Source organism: Stigmatopora argus, chromosome 9 (genome assembly GCF_051989625.1).
Source record: "Stigmatopora argus isolate UIUO_Sarg chromosome 9, RoL_Sarg_1.0, whole genome shotgun sequence".
In the NCBI taxonomy this organism is placed as follows: Eukaryota; Metazoa; Chordata; class Actinopteri; order Syngnathiformes; family Syngnathidae; genus Stigmatopora; species Stigmatopora argus.
The window spans coordinates 19101122-19116992 of record NC_135395.1 but is presented as its reverse complement, the minus strand read 5'-3'; the positions used below and the strand labels follow the sequence as shown (position 1 = coordinate 19116992).

General features: G+C 40.5%; 1 long non-coding RNA gene across 2 annotated transcripts; it reads right to left on the bottom strand.

Annotated features, from left to right (window-relative positions):
- Positions 1-6142: 6142 nt before the first annotated feature.
- On the bottom strand, positions 6143-15375 carry LOC144082651 (uncharacterized). Of its 2 annotated transcripts, XR_013303291.1 has the most exons (5): positions 15255-15375; positions 14796-14891; positions 9353-9430; positions 9099-9229; positions 6143-6792 (listed from the first exon to the last, which is right to left on the bottom strand). It is a non-coding gene; the product is annotated as an uncharacterized LOC144082651 (long non-coding RNA). The 2 variants fall into 2 exon arrangements; XR_013303290.1 differs by lacking the exon at positions 6143-6792 and having other exon boundaries at positions 7657-9229.
- Between the last annotated feature and the right edge of the window lie 496 nt (positions 15376-15871).

The following is a 15871-nucleotide window of genomic DNA, read 5'->3' as shown; positions in this document are numbered from 1 at the left end:
CTACCCTGATGAGGATAAAGCGGTTCAGAAAATGAGATGAGATGAGGCTTACTATACATGGTCAATTGTTTAAAGAAAAAGCCTTACTATACTATGTCGTTTTTTAAAGAAAAAAACCTTACTATACTATGTCATTTTTTAAAGAAACAAGCTTTACTATACTATGTCGTTTTTTTAAAGAAAAAAGCCTTACTATACTATGTCGTTTTTTAAAGAAAAAAGCCTTACTATACTATGTCGTTTTTAAAGAAAAAAAGCCTTACTATACTATGTCGTTTTTTAAAAGAAAAAAAGCCTTACTATACTATGTGGGTTTTTTTAAAGAAAAAAAAGCCTTACTATACTATGTGTTTTTTATGAAAAAAGCCTTACTATACTATGTCGTTTTTTAAGGAAAAAAGCCTTACTATACTATGTCCTTTTTTAAGGAAAAAAGCCTTACTATACTATGTCGTTTTTTAAGAAAAAAAGCCTTACCATACTATATCGTTTTTTAAGAAAAAAAGCCTTACTATACTATGTCATTTTTAAAGAAAAAAAGCCTTACTATACTATGTCGTTTTTTAAGAAAAAAAGCCTTACTATACTATGTCGTTTTTTAAGAAAAAAAAAAGCATTATTATACTAAGTCGTTTTTTAAGATAAAAAGCCTGACTATACTATGTCGTTTTTAAAGAAAAAAAGCCTTACTATACATGGTCATTTTTAAGGAAAAAAGCCTTACTATACTATGTCGTTTTTTAAAGAAAAAAGCCTTACTATACTATGTCGTTTTTAAAGAAAAAAAGCCTTACTATACTATGTCGTTTTTTTTTAAGAAAAAAGCCTTACTATACTATGTCGTTTTTTTAAGAAAAAAGCCTTACTATACTATGTCGTTTTTTTAAGAAAAAAGCCTTACTATACTATGTCGTTTTTTTAAGAAAAAAGCCTTACTATACTATGTCGTTTTTTTAAGAAAAAAGCCTTACTATACTATGTCGTTTTTTAAGAAAAAAAGCCTTACTATACTATGTCGTTTTTAAGAAATAAAGCCTTACTATACTATGTCGTTTTTTTAAGAAAAAAAAGCCTTACTATACTATGTCGTTTTCTAAGAAAAAAAGCCTTACTATACATGGTCATTTTTAAGGAAAAAAGCCTTACTATACTATGTCGTTTTTAAAGAAAAAAGCCTTACTATACAGTGTGCCTGGTTTTCCGTCTCCTTGTACCCTAAGATCGGCTGGCCACCGATTCAGGATGTCCGCCGCCTCTGGCCTGGAGACAGCTGGGATTGGCTCCAGCATCCCCCGCTACCCTGATGAGGATAAAGCGGTTCAGAAAATGAGATGAGATGAGGCTTACTATACATGGTCAATTGTTTAAAGAAAAAGCCTCACTATACTATGTTGTTTTTTTTCAATAAAAAAGTCAATGGCAACCAGTAAGTCAACATTAAGGGCTGAAAAAAACCCTGAGATCTGGTGAGCATGAACGTAGCCCACCCAGCAGACTGAGTTTGGTCAACAATTTTGGACTCCTTTTGGTAGGCTGGTCCCGTAATAGCGTGAAGAGTGCCCATCAAAACGTGCTCTCCTCCCCAATAAATCCGTAAGGTTCTATTTTATAGTTGAAATTCATCTTTTGCTGCGGGTCGTTGTTCAGTTTCCATTAGATTTGAGTCTCTCTGATCCCCGCTGCTCTGTTTCCTAGTATTTTCTTGACGCGTATTTGCGCGTGGCGGCACGTCAAGCTTTGGGCGCTTTTTCTGTAACGTTTGCAAACGAGCTCTCGGGTTGGCCCTTAAAGCTCCACTTTAATCTTTTGCCTCCAGAGAGATGACAACATTTTATAAGTAGACAGAGAAAGACTGTTGGGGGGAGAAAAAAACTCCAAAACTCATCTTATTAACATTGTTAAGTAGCATGGAGGCCCCGCAGACGGAGTATAAATGCACAACCCGAGAAGAGAGGAGGTAGATGATATGGGATCCTGACCACATAGCTCCAGTAGCCATGAAGTACATTTCCCGCTACAGTGGCTCCCCCCTAAGACCCCCTCAGTTTCTCTATTTATCTTTTGGACCGGGGCTATTTCATTTCCTGTTGGCTGTCTTTCATAAAACATGAAGGATTTTTCTTTACCCCACAGTGTTACTACGATGATGGGGAAAAGGGCTGCGTGTCTAAGTCTACCTTAGCCTTATAGGAAAAAGCCTTACTATACACGGACATTTTTGAAATAAAAATCAAAGCCTTACTATCTATGGTCTGCTTTGCTAATGAAAAACAAGCTTTACCATGCATGGTCATCTTTTTTTTTTTAAAGCCTTACTATACATGGTCCTTTTTTCTATAAAAAGCTTTACTATACATGGTCATATTTTCAAGAAAAAAGCTTTACTATACATGGTCATATTTTCAAGAAAAAAGCTTTACTGTACATGGACATTTTTGAAATAAACATCAAAGCCTTACTATCTATGGTCTGTTTTTCTAATGAAAAACAAGCTTTACTATGTATGGGCATCTTTTTTTTTTAAAGCCTTACTATACATGGTCCTTTTTTTCAATAAAAAAGCTTTACTATACATGGGCATATTTTCAAGAAAAAAGCCTTACTATACATGGACATTTTTGAAATAAAAATCAAAGCCTTACCATCTATGGTCTGCTTTTCTAATGAAAAACAAGCCTTACTATGTATGATCTTTTTTTAAAAGCCTTACTCTACATGGTCATTTAAAAAAAGATTACAAAGCCTTCCTATACATGTTCATTTTTTTAAAGAATAAAAGCCTTGCTATACATGGTCTTTTTTTAAAGAATAAAAGCCTTACTATACATGATCATTTTTAAAGAAAAAAAAGCCTTACTATACATGGTCATTTTTTTAAAGAAAAAAAAGACTTACTATACATTGTCAATTTTTTCTGTAAAAAAAGCCTTACTGTAATGATCATTTTTTAAAGAAAAAAAGCCTTACTATATATGGTCTGCTTTTCTAATGAAAAACAAGCCTTACTATGTATGGTCATCTTTTTTTAAAAGCCTTACTCTACATGGTCATTTAAAAAAAGATTAAAAAGCCTTGCTATACATGTTCATTTTTTAAAAGAATAAAAGCCTTGCTATACATGGTCATTTTTTAAAAGAATAAAAGCCTTACTATACATGATCATTTTAAAGAAAAAAAAGCCTTACTATACATGGTCATTTTTTTTAAAGAAAAAAAAGACTTTCATACATTGTCATTTTTTTCTGTTAAAAAAGCCTTACTATACGTGGTCATTTTCTTAAATAAAAAAAAGACTTACTATACATTGTCAAATTTTTCTGTAAAAAAGCCTTACTGTACATGATCATTTTTTAAAGAAAAAAAGCCTTACTATCTTTGGTCTGCTTTTCTAATGAAAAACAAGCCTTACTATGTATGGTCATCTTTTTTTAAAAGCCTTACTCTACATGGTCATTTAAAAAAAGATTAAAAAGCCTTGCTATACATGTTCATTTTTTTAAAGAATAAAAGCCTTGCTATACATGGTCATTTTTTTAAAGAATAAAAGCCTTAGTATACATGATCATTTTTAAAAGAAAAAAAGCCTTACTATACATGGTCATTTTTTTAAAGAAAAAAAAAAGACTTACTATACATTGTCAATTTTTTCTGTAAAAAAAGCCTTACTATACATGGTCATTTTTTTAAAGAAAAAAAAGGCTTACTATACATTGTCAATTTTTTTCTGTAAAAAAAGCCTTACTATACATGGTCATTTTTTAAAGAAAAAAAGCCTTACTCTACATGGTCATTTAAAAAAAGATTAAAAAGCCTTGCTATACATGGTCATTTTTTTAAAGAATAAAAGCCTTACTATACATGATCATTTTTAAAGAAAAAAAGCCTTACTATACATGATCATTTTTTTAAAGAAAAAAAAAAGACTTACTATACATAGTCAATTTTTTTCTGTAAAAAAGCCTTACTGTACATGATCATTTTTTAAAGAAAAAAAGCCTTACTATACACGGTCATTTTAAAAAAATAAATAAAAGCCATACTATCTATGGTGTGTTTTCTTAATGAAAACGGGTGCTGAAAACCCCTAAAATAGTTATAGTGACGCCACTGTGTTTTATGGTCAGGGTTGAAAAAGATATAAATTTGGACCAAAATACATTCATATCTTCTCCCATCAACTGTCAACATGGCACACAAATCAACTGTCAAAAATATATCAACCCACTTGATTGATTTTTTTATAACCATGCTATTATTAGATACATAAGTAGCACATTCTATTCTGAGTGGACAGTCACCATAAAAAAAATAAAATAAAATCTCACCAACCAATTTCTTTCTTTCGTTTATTCAAAAATGGAAGACGACGAGCATTTTGGTCGGACGGTCCCGCTCAAATGGTCCCCCCCATGGCCTTAATGGTTGTCAATCCCATTTTTCTAGTTTGGAGATGAGTTTGTAATATGGTGAATGCCAGCGTAGCCATTAGACATCTCGGCCCCCGTTCAATTAAAAAGCCTCCAACGGTAATCAGGGTCTCGTGTCACAACAACATGCATCTTAAAGCCCCCACGACACACGGGCATACTTTCCAAAACATCATTAACATGAAATTTATTGCACGTATATTGCAGCCAACCTCGGAGCACGCAGCCAACGCTGTCACGTTGCGTTTCCTGGCGTGTCATTTACACCACAGCTTCATATCCAGAGGGAAAAAATCGAAAGTCTCCTCCGAGAGGAAAACATCCTGCGAGGTGTGAATGTCACCAGCGTCTCCTTCTGCCATGCGCCAGAAGGGGAAATGAAAGAAGAAGAAAAAAACAACAACCCTCTGACTGTCCTTCATTTCATCTCTGTTCTTTTCAGGGAAGAATCTCATCTATTTCCAACTCTAAGATCGTTCTTCTTGGCTCGTGTTGTTACAGCCATGAGTAGAAATCAAAGAATTGAATTGAGAATGCTAGCATCGATTAGTAAGACGCTGCAAAATGCGTCAAAAGTGGAGGAAAATGAACAGAAAAACATGCACTTTTTCAATTGAACGAAACAAAGTTATTGCGTCGACTCATTTTTTTCTAAAGCTGAACTTTGACCACACACATACAACTTAGAATTGAAATATCGATTCCACGACGAATGCCGTTGACTAGTTTTCATCGTGAGCCAATGGGAGGCCAGCGAGGTGTCGCGAAATGCCAATTTTAAATGCAGGTGTATTTTCATCATTGGAATTTTGTTCGTATCTTGAAACAAAATGTTACCATCAAGTCCTTTCGTAACCTGAATATTTTGTTTTTAGAGGTAGCGCCGTATTTGGTACATAGACAAGTTTGTAAGTAGAGTCTCACTTTCACACTTTAACTTTTCGAGTTAGTTTTTAGCCCCCCCCCCCCTTCTCGAATAAGTGCAGCTGTTTTTCTTTTGCCTGTTCAGTGTGCAATGCTATTTATTTCAGGGATGAGCAATTCTGTCCCGCCTCTTCACCGTCTTGTCTTTTCACCATCAAGTCTGGTTCTTTCCATTTCCCTTCCTCCTCCTCGTCCTCGTCCTCGTCTTCCTCCTCCTCCTCCTCCGCCGCCGGTGCTTAAACATACAGCCAAGTATTTTACTGATGGCTTTCCGGTGACTAAAGATATAGCAATCCTGACATCACACTTCCTTCCCAATGAATGGGGAAAAATAGGCCAGTGGGGGAGTGGAGTGTTGGCGTCTTTTCACCTGCGCCTTAACAAGCTTACTGCAAAGATCACACTCTGTCTACTTCCATCCCCACTGCGCTCTGCTTTACAAAATAGACTAATCACCGGCGAATGTGTTGAAGTTTGCATCGAGAGCGGAATGGCGGCAGCGAGACCGGCTTGAAAATATCAATATTGCTTCGTGAAGAAGTTTGGCCTTGGTGAAGCCTCCAAACTCAACACATTTTCATTTCTTTCCCCTGTTTTTGCAGCCAAATGATGAAAAAAAAAATCAAATATTCAATCAGCAAAATACACGACCAATAAATAAGATATTTCAAAGTAGGTAGGATGGTGATCATCGGTGAAAATGCCGATATATCGCGATTCTTGTACGATCGATATGCCCTCGCCAAGAATTGATACTAGTATGGTATGTAGTAATAATAGTGATCCTACTTTGCGGTTTTTCGATTATGTCTGGTCTAGATCTGCGATATTGGAGAGATTACTGTATATGGTTTTAATAAGGTGTCGCTATTTTAAAAAGCCACGCACACCCAGGGAGAACACGTCAAACTCCTCACAGGTCAAAAGGTCAGCTCATGCAAAGTGCGTGTTCAAATAAGAGTTGAAACAGTGATTCACTTTGATATTTGGTTTTGAAAAGTATTTCTGTGTGTGTTTTTTTGTCTCGCGCAAACAAGGGTAGCTGCACGATCAGGGCAAGTGTGTATTTTCAAACAGATAGCAGGTTTATTTATTTGATTGGGTTGATTTGTTATTTCTTTCCAGTAGGAGAGAAGGAAACAAAGGCGCATGGCACGACTTGCCTGCTACAGCAGCGCACTGGAGGGGAAAGCTTAATTGAAGCGCCACAACAAAGACAAGTACTAAAGGCAAGGAGCAGGATGGCAGTCAAAATATGAGGAGCACAACACGTGAGGGAAAAAGTGCCTGTCTCTTTGATTTTGATCCTCTTTTTCTCTTAGTGTAATGAGCACTTTTAATGGTTCCTTGGACTGTCAACTCCAAGCCTGCGAGCATCCGTGCTGTGCGTGGGTGGCTGGCTGGCTGGGTGGATGGCTTGCAGACTCGAAAGGAATAGGAACTAGAAGATCACAGGCACAGATAGAAAAGGGAGAAAAAAAAAGCCAAGTAGAAAAGAGTCAATACGCAGTGCCGACCGACGCCATTGTTTAATGGTCATAATGTGAATTAAAACTGCTTTTTTTGCACGCTTATTTAACCTAATTCGAGGCACAGAGAACGACAAACGGCCATTCGCACTCACGATCATACCGGCGGGAATCGAGCCCGAATCCGAGTCAACTGCCCACCCCGTGAGGTGGAAAAAGGGGAATTCAAAGTCTATTTTATTGACGTGGTTACTTGTCTCGGTTAGTTAGCCCCAGACAGAATAAAGATTGTGAATTCTTTGAAGCGTGATGGTTCGCGCGGGGGTCCGTCTCCGTGTAGTACTACTCTTAGACTTTTTATAATAAGCTACTTTTTGAAAGATGTCAACTGGACACTTTAGGGCTTGAGGAGAGAAGCGGGAAGAAGATGAAAGAGGCAGAAGGACGCAGAGACATGATCAAAAATCAAGGCCACGTGAAACCCAACCAAGCCAACGTTATACAATCCTCACGTCTCGTTAACGGGCGCCCGGCGTGGGTGAAACGTACCACGTTCAACTTTTAAGCCTGGACTCGGTCATTGGCAGGACACACTCGCAAAGACGGGAGGACTGCTCGATATCCAGTGCGACAGACAATTGGGAAAAGCAACGCCGTCGTTTAAATCATCAATTTTCAGGGCTAAATAAAAGTACAAGTGTGGCTTTTATCTTATATTTTTTTCGTGTGCGGTCGATTGGTCGCTGGTATTTTGGTCGCCGTGTTGTTGTTTTACCTTGTTTTGTCGACGGTCTTTTGGTCGCCCCGACCGTGGGCGACCAAAAGACCGGCGACAAAACAAGGTAAAACAACACGGTCTACGCATGAATAAAAGCCAACAATGGCCATAAGCAGTTTCACTGAGCCGACGTGTGAGTGTAGAAGACTTTGTATGTATACACGCGTTGTCCCTTTAAGAAGCGACGTCAGTTCAGTCAGGGTCTTAACAAGTTCTCCAACCAAAAACAATAAAAGTCCGGGAAATTTGGAGCTTTTCTTTAGCCTAATAATTACTAGGGCATTAAGTATGACTAAATAGTCATTCACAGTTTGTATTTAGGGAATTTGAGCAACCATTTAAATGGTAATTATCAATAACCTTCCGGGTGACCAAAAGACCGGCGACCACAAGATCGGCGACCAAAAGACCGGCGACCAATCGACCGTGTACCTATTTTTTTTTTAACACTACCGAATTCATTTCCATCTCATTGAAGTAAACGGAGCACGCAACTGCAAAAGTAATAGTACTCGAGTAATGCTTTCCAGCCATCTTTTGTTGTCCGGAGTCCTAAATTTCCATCGCCTTGATTTACATCTTATTGTGGAAATCCCAAATAACGTTGCGACGGATGGATGACTCCATTCCATTTTAGCCTTTTAATTATGCATATTGATTCCTGTGGCAGTGTCTGGCTTGTTTACTCCCGCGTGTGTTTCCTGTGCTGCCCTGATTAATGTAACTTAATCTGCAAATAGCAACATCCATTCGCTAATGTAGGATTGCGGAATAAATCAAGCGATCTGCCATAGATTGATGTTATTGGGTGTCAAAGACCGGGACATTTCTTTCACTCGAAAATGGAATATTCTAGCCACAACATCCGTTATAAAGTAGTCAACGTGTTCAGATCTGGAGGTTTGCCCAAGATGGATGCGGATAAAGGCATAATCCACGTGGTATTTTCTAAATGGATTGAAATGGGAACTTCCCCAAATTAAAAAAAGAATCAATAAAACTGCAAGCTCAGATAAGCGGGAAATAAAGAAAAAAATGGATGGACCTGCATGACAACTCTACGATGCTGCACTCCTTTAAAGTCGAAATGCGACAACAAGTGACGTGAAAATGAGAGCTAACCATCTTTATGACCCAAATCCTTCAAAAAAGGTGACAAAAGACTCAATCCTGAAAGGAGATCCTATGAGTACTACTGTGTTAGTTTACAATTTAGTCAGTGAAGTTTCATATTTAGATTACAAAATCAAAGAAATTTAGATGCAATTTGTGCTGTATTTTCCGGACTATAAAGAGTTTGACCGGGCATCTCATGTTTTTTTTTCCTTCCTCTGACCACCGTAAGCCTTTTTTTTAAAGCTGCAGTCATTTGAATAAGAGTTATGTTAACAAAAGCCTATTTAGCTTGTTACTTTAATATATGTTTGTTCTGGGTTCCTGATCCATTGAGATTTGGCCTTTCCAAGCTAGAATTGTATTTGCCACGACAATTTTTTCCACCTGATTCCTTTTGTAAGGTAAAGGATGAGTGCATCACATCTGATTAAAGTTCCCAGTCAGCAGTGGAAGCAGATTTCCTTGCCAAAAGACGAGTCTCCCAAGACTCAATCCTGGCACGCCAGCTTGCCAGCCTGATAAATACAAGACATTATCGCTTGTGAACCACGCATCTCTCTTTATTCATACTTTCCTCGGCGCTCCCCCGTCAGCAAACACGGCCAGCAACCGACGCCTCCCTTCGCTTGCACAATTACCTTTTCAAATCCCAGTCGATGTTACAGTGGACCATAGAGACCTTGGCCTGCATCACTATTTGCAGTATCTTGCATCAGCTGAAATATAAATACACAAACACACACACACATGGTGAAAGAAGAGAAACAAAGAGGAGGAGGCGACTTGTCACAAACGTTGTCGTGCAACTTGGAGAGCCCGGCATCCCTTGGGGTGAATGTTTTTTTGGGGGGTAAATCACTGTCATACCTGCACCTTCTTGCTGAAGTTTGATGGGAATTAATTCCCATCCATTTTCGCGTTGCCTATCCTGTGAAGTTTCTGTCTTGTAAAATCAAATCGAAAAATAAATAAATATATCTAGCTCCATAGTGCAGCCTTTGGGATCCAAGCAATAAATCTCAAAAGGTGCCAGACATATTGGTTTTAAGGGCTGCCATATATTGCACCAAATTGACCTAGCCTATAAGGAATTGATCCTTTTAAAGTGCAGCACGATGAGTGGATTGTACATTCGCCTCACAGCCAAGCCGTTGTGAGTTCAAAACCCACTAGTCGTTTTTCTCCACTCATTTAAAACCCGTGCCATGATTGCTTATCTATATTTATGTGTCCCAGCCTACTACTGAAGCTTGGCTTAAAAGTTTAAAATCCCTATCTGCGGGCAAAAATCCATACAGATTACTAACAAAGACAAGTGGTATGAAAATGGATCCATTCATGATTTGCTTGAGATAATTAACGGTAGAAATAGTGGGAGTGAGACTGGTTAGCATGTCCGCATCGCAGTTCTAGGTTCAAGGGTTGAATCCCAGTGGGTTCGGATCTTCCCGTGTAGTTTGCATGCTCTCCCTGGGCTTGGGTGGGTTTTTCTGTGGATACTCTGCTTCCTCCCACATAAAAAAACATGCATGCTAGGCTAATTTAGTCCTCTACATAAATGGTCCATAGGTATGAGTGGTTGTCGGTCTTTTGGTCGTCGGTCTTTTAGTCGTCGGTCTTTTGGTCGTCGGTCTTTTGGTCGCCGGTCTTTTGGTCGCCGGTCTTTTGGTCGCCCGTTGTCGCGGTCGGGGCGACCAAAAGACCGCGACCAAAAGACCGGCGACCAATCGACCTCACACGGTCCCCCCACCTGGTGCCCACTGTTGGCTGGGACAGGCTCCAGCACCCCCTGCAAGTCTTGTCACGACAAGCGCTACGGAAAATAAAGGAAGGCACAGTATTGTCGTGTAAACGCTGCGATAAGGTCATCTTTTCTGGCGATGTCATGTGCGAAAGTGTAAAAAGAAACAGAGCCTGTCTAATGAGCTCTTCACAAGGCCGATGCCACCGCATTCCGGAGTCGGAGATTGTCAGCTAATTAAACATGAGTGAGTCCCACTAGGTTTCAAAGAAGAAGCGCTCACCTGACAAGTAGTATTTAAAGTCACTAATATATATACACGCAGGGCTCGATTTCCGTAGAGAGTGCACATGACACCAAAAGTAAAAACCGCTGGGCAGACCGGCGGAACCACAGTGAGTCTTTCAACAAAGGCCCTTTGGTGACGGAAACTTTGGGCTTCGAGTCATATCTTGGAACGGAATTTTCCCATCTGAATATTTCACGAGTCGAGACGTTTGGAAGTAGAGGTCCCTTTTTTCCTTTTTTTTTTTTTAGAGGAGATGTCGGCGAGATGACGAAGTGACGTGCGTGTGACACAGCAGGGCCAAGTGTTTGGACAGTTTTCCCAAGACACCACACATTAGACGCAAGCTGTGCTGTGACACGCGGAATCTGGCAAAAGCCACTCACTCTCTCGCTCGTCGACGCTGGCTCGGTCTCGCTCTTAATAACCGCAGGCGTTTCTTTATTTATGAAACCACCCTCAGCGAAAAACAGGGGGTAATTGATGCCCAGGAAATGGCTCCGTTTGAAAAAGCATCACGGCACGTTTACCAATCGCTGATTCAATTACGATGATGAATCACCTTAGTGGAGGAGTCATGGCTTTGCCCGGGATTACACCTTAATCAACTCGTTGGCCGACGTCCATGCCGATAGACATCCCATGCATTTAAACGACCACGTTGCCGTCGCATTGATGGCGATACGTGTCCGATCCGTGGCCCATGAGTTAAAAAGATCTTGCAAAAGTGAAGCTTTTCTGGTAGAAATGTTTGTTCAAGGGGAATTTTGAAGAAGCTTCGGTCTGGTGATCGGAGCTCCACTCGGAGGACCCTAGGTCCATTTTTACAAGTCTTAAGAAGAGCGAGTGGATCACAAAGAGAAGACCTTGGGCCAAAGATGCGCTCAGGCCATTAGTGACTGCCGCCTCCAGGGTTGGAATGCGTGGACGCCGTTAGCCAGAGTGATTTCAGCCAAAGGCAGAGATAGAGACAACGCACATAAGTGGGAGTGATAGTTGTCTTGAAAAATACACAAAAAAAAAGACTTTTTATTGCACTTGTGGCAACGGCAAGGAAACAGCGAAGGAAAAAAGTAAATAAATATAGGATATTTGGAGGGAAAATTGCTTAGCACGTCCGCCTTACAGTTCGAAGATCGAGGGTTCAATATCGGCTGGATTCGACCTGAGTGTGCATGTTCTCCCAGGCCTGCCGGTGTGGGTTTTCTCCGGGTTCTTAAATAGTACATTTTAAATCTAAATTTTAGCTAGCTAGTGATTGGTTGTTGTCGTCTGGTGGCCTGTGATTGGGTGGTAACCCCCGTGAGGAGCGGGAGAAAGAGTCCCGCTGAATTCGGGGAAGCTAGGTACTGAGTATTCGCTCACATTTTTTTTTAAACTTTTGTGGGGGGGCAGAAAAATGATCCTAGGTAATGTGTTTGGTGGTTAAATGTGGACAGTGATATATTTTCATCTTCTCAGCCATAGAAGGAAAAGACTGCAGTGCAAATGGACCATCTGGACGCCCTGTTTTAGCACCCCATCAATACTATGACTTCACCCTCCATTTCCAAAAGGCTTTCACATTTCTATATGGAGAAAAGGCAATTATCTCAGTAGAATTGCTGAAGATGAAAAAGTGCAAAGTTATAAACAGACCGAAGGGAATGATTAGCTTCATTTCGGAATCAAAAAAAGACAAAAGACCTCAAATGCGGGCTTGGAAACCACTGGTGAGGTATCGACCCGGGGTGCTTATCGAACTGACCACCGGTCCATTGCACGGGGCGCCAATCGTAAAAGGTATGCATTTGGAATGCCGGTGCCCAAAGAAAACCCACGCAACCCGGCATGAAGGGATGAAGTACGGAAAGCCGGAGAGCGGATTGGAACCCACGGTACATGGTCGATTGGTCGCCGGTCTTTTGGTCGCCGGTCTTTTGGTCGCCGGTCTTTTGGTCGCCGGTCTTTTGGTCGCCCGTTGTCGCGGTCGGGGCAACCAAAAGACCGGCGACCAAAAGACCGGCGACCAATCGACCGCACATGGGAACCCGCGACCTCTAAAATGTGCATTTGATGCGCCAAGCCGTCGACCACCGTGAATGCAGCCTGAATATGGCTGTGCTCTGTAATTAGTATTTAGATTAATTTTCTTGACTGTCAGAGTTATTAATTAGGATTATTAATTTGGTGTGGCATAATTACTGAGAAGCGGCATGAGAAAGGAGAGAAAAAAAATCTAAGCTTGAACTTCATTTCATGAGTTAATTACACTAATTAATAAAACTCATGCAGGCCGACTATTTGACAAAAGGGAGCGAGGCAAGACGCTTAAACGCTGAAATATCAAGGGAGGCGACATTGAATTATGGTCGGCGGCGGGAAAAGCTTCGAGTAGATCGGGCGGTGGGGTTTGGGGGTGCTGTTCACCGGAGTCATAATTTGGCCCGATTTTTGTCCGCGCCGAAAATACATTTGGTCCTTGCCAAAAAGCAAACCTGGTGGCAAACAAATACTGTTCCACAAAGTACGGACAAATAGACAAATAGGCTTAAGGACAGTTTTTTCCCCACATCCATCAGAACTCTAAACTTGCGGCAACACAACACACAATCCCTTTTGTGTAATAACTTCGGGGTGAGGTGATATGAAAAGATGTTTGGGTGGTGATCTGCCTCCTACTAGCTGACTGAAGGTAAGTGAAAGACAGTGAGAGGTAAGTGATGCGATGTATCCATAACGGCAGAATGCCAAATTACAAGTCCGAAACTATCACTTATTTAGGTCTCTTGCCGAGAAAACGCACCTTATGGAGAAGCACTACCAATTTCGTCATACGCAGTTCTGGGTGTGATGACAATTAGGCTTTTGTTGTCGATGATGACGACAGGGCCTATGTCCGATTATTATTAAACTGAGTTTGGGAAAACATACAGACTTTTTTTGACGTTCCTTTCTCGTCATTGGTGGACAATTTGTAAGATATTTGTGTTTGATGGCATCACTAAAAGAACATTAGCCAAATCTGGAAGGCGCTTTGGAGCATCTGGGCTTCAAGTGGAAAGGGCTGGCCTTGGAGTGAAAAATTCACGGGAACCTTAATGAGCCCCGTCTCCCGGTTTCGCAGTACGCTGGAAACTGACGGGCCATTGCGAAAAGCAGAGGCGGAAAGACATCCTCTCCCGAGCAGGACACCCCAGGGGCTTGCTCGACTGGAAGCGTTCATGCGGTCTTCAGGAGACCCCAAGAGAGAGAGCGCCAACCCCCATCTTAAAGATTAAAGCCATTTTCAGCAAGCAATTAGGAGCAACAGGTCGGCTACAAATCTTGACTAAATCAGCCAGTAAATATTTCCAACGACATGGTCCCGCCATTAATATATGGTAGGAACTAATTAACATTTGAGAATGTTCACGGAGAGAAACTGGCTGAAGGGCAACGCAGCTTTGTGAGTGTACATCTTTGTCATTGTGTGCAAAATCATTACTATTTGTGTGTTTTATAGCATCACGACAGGCATATTTAATAAGAAGGCATCCATTTTCTTCAGCCCAGATTTGCTTCTCTCCACTGACTTTTCTTGAGCCATAAAAAATGCCTTTGAATTCTTTTCTCTGCTAAATGAAAGAATGGACTCCATTCTTTCTTCCATTTTTACTATTTAAGTTATTAATAAGCATTAGAGCACGAGTTGGTTTAATCTGAAAGCCACCATTTCCCCCCAAAAACTCATGTCACAATCTGAACTGATCTAATATCCATAATGGATGCAGCCCTGCCATTTTGGTTCAATTGTGTGTTGGTAAAATGGGTTTGAAGCGTGATTTAATATGGAGTTGCATCAGACAGACTGAAAAAAAACAAAAAAATGGAGAAAAAAAAGAAACACTGCACCCTCATTCCTTCTTGAATGGGTCACTCAATTCTAACAAACTAACTGAAATTGTCATGTTATGTTGGAGTTTTGCTTGGTTGCGTGTGTTTGCTTGTGTGTCCTGTGATTGTGTACGAGTTTCACCTGCTGGGTCTCTTTTGGCAAAAACAAAAATAAAAAAATAGCAAAACACAAACTTACCCAGGCAGGATGAAAACGGGGGAAGCGCACGCCGACGAAAGGCCAACATAAGAGTGAATGCGCCGGGTTGATGACAATCCAAAACACCTGGGTCGCCTGCGAATCAGGGCCAAAAGAGACACAGCAGGTGAAAGTCATACACAATCACACAAGGGAACACACCCAAGCAATCAAAACTCCAACAAAACATGACAAAGAAATGCCCTCTTGTTTTATAGAAGGTGAGCGTGGCAAACAGCAGAGGAGGAACATCTTCACCGCCGTCATTTATCAAGTCCAAACTCTCTTGCTTTGACAAAAAAGGCAAGTGTCAACTTGCAAGAGAAAAAAATAAATAAATAAAATAACCACCTGCTCGACAGTTACACAAAAAAACAACAACAACAACATCAACACAAAGATTGAATGTTGTTGGGAATGGAAAGCAGAAGCCCTGAAGGACAAAAATGCCGCTGTAACCTATTTGCGAGGTAAATGCAGCCTCATTACGTGGAGAGGGAGCCATGAGAAGAAGGCAGCATCCCTCCAGCACATCACATGAAAGACTCCATTGTTCTGCCAGCAGATGAAGACCGCCCGTCTCGTCATTGTGGGAATAATAAAGCGGCGCAGCCTTGTTCGGCGAGCCTTTCATTTGAACAAAAAAAAAAAGAAAAAAAAGACAAATAGTGTCTGATTCTCTGTTCATTCATGTGAGGTTGTCACCCTCCCGTGAGATGACATGTCGACGGCTGAGTCGCAGATCGAGACGAGCGCCTCCTTAAACTCGTGTCGTGACCCGACGTCAACTAATTAGTTGCACTCATTTGTATGGGTACACTTCATTCACATTTATTGACTATTTCGTTTTAAGCGTGTGCTCGTGTTACAACTAAATGGCTGCTTGTTAAATCCCTTTTGTGGAAAACAACAAATAGAGCAACGAGACAAATTTGGAGCAAAATAGAGCTTCTTAGCAAATCTGTATTATGATGCTACTCAAAAGGAATTTTTACTATTGTATTTCTTTTGAAATCTATATTTCTACATTCAATGTGCAGGCAGCCTGGCGGCTTCACAGTGGGGGTTGTAGGTTC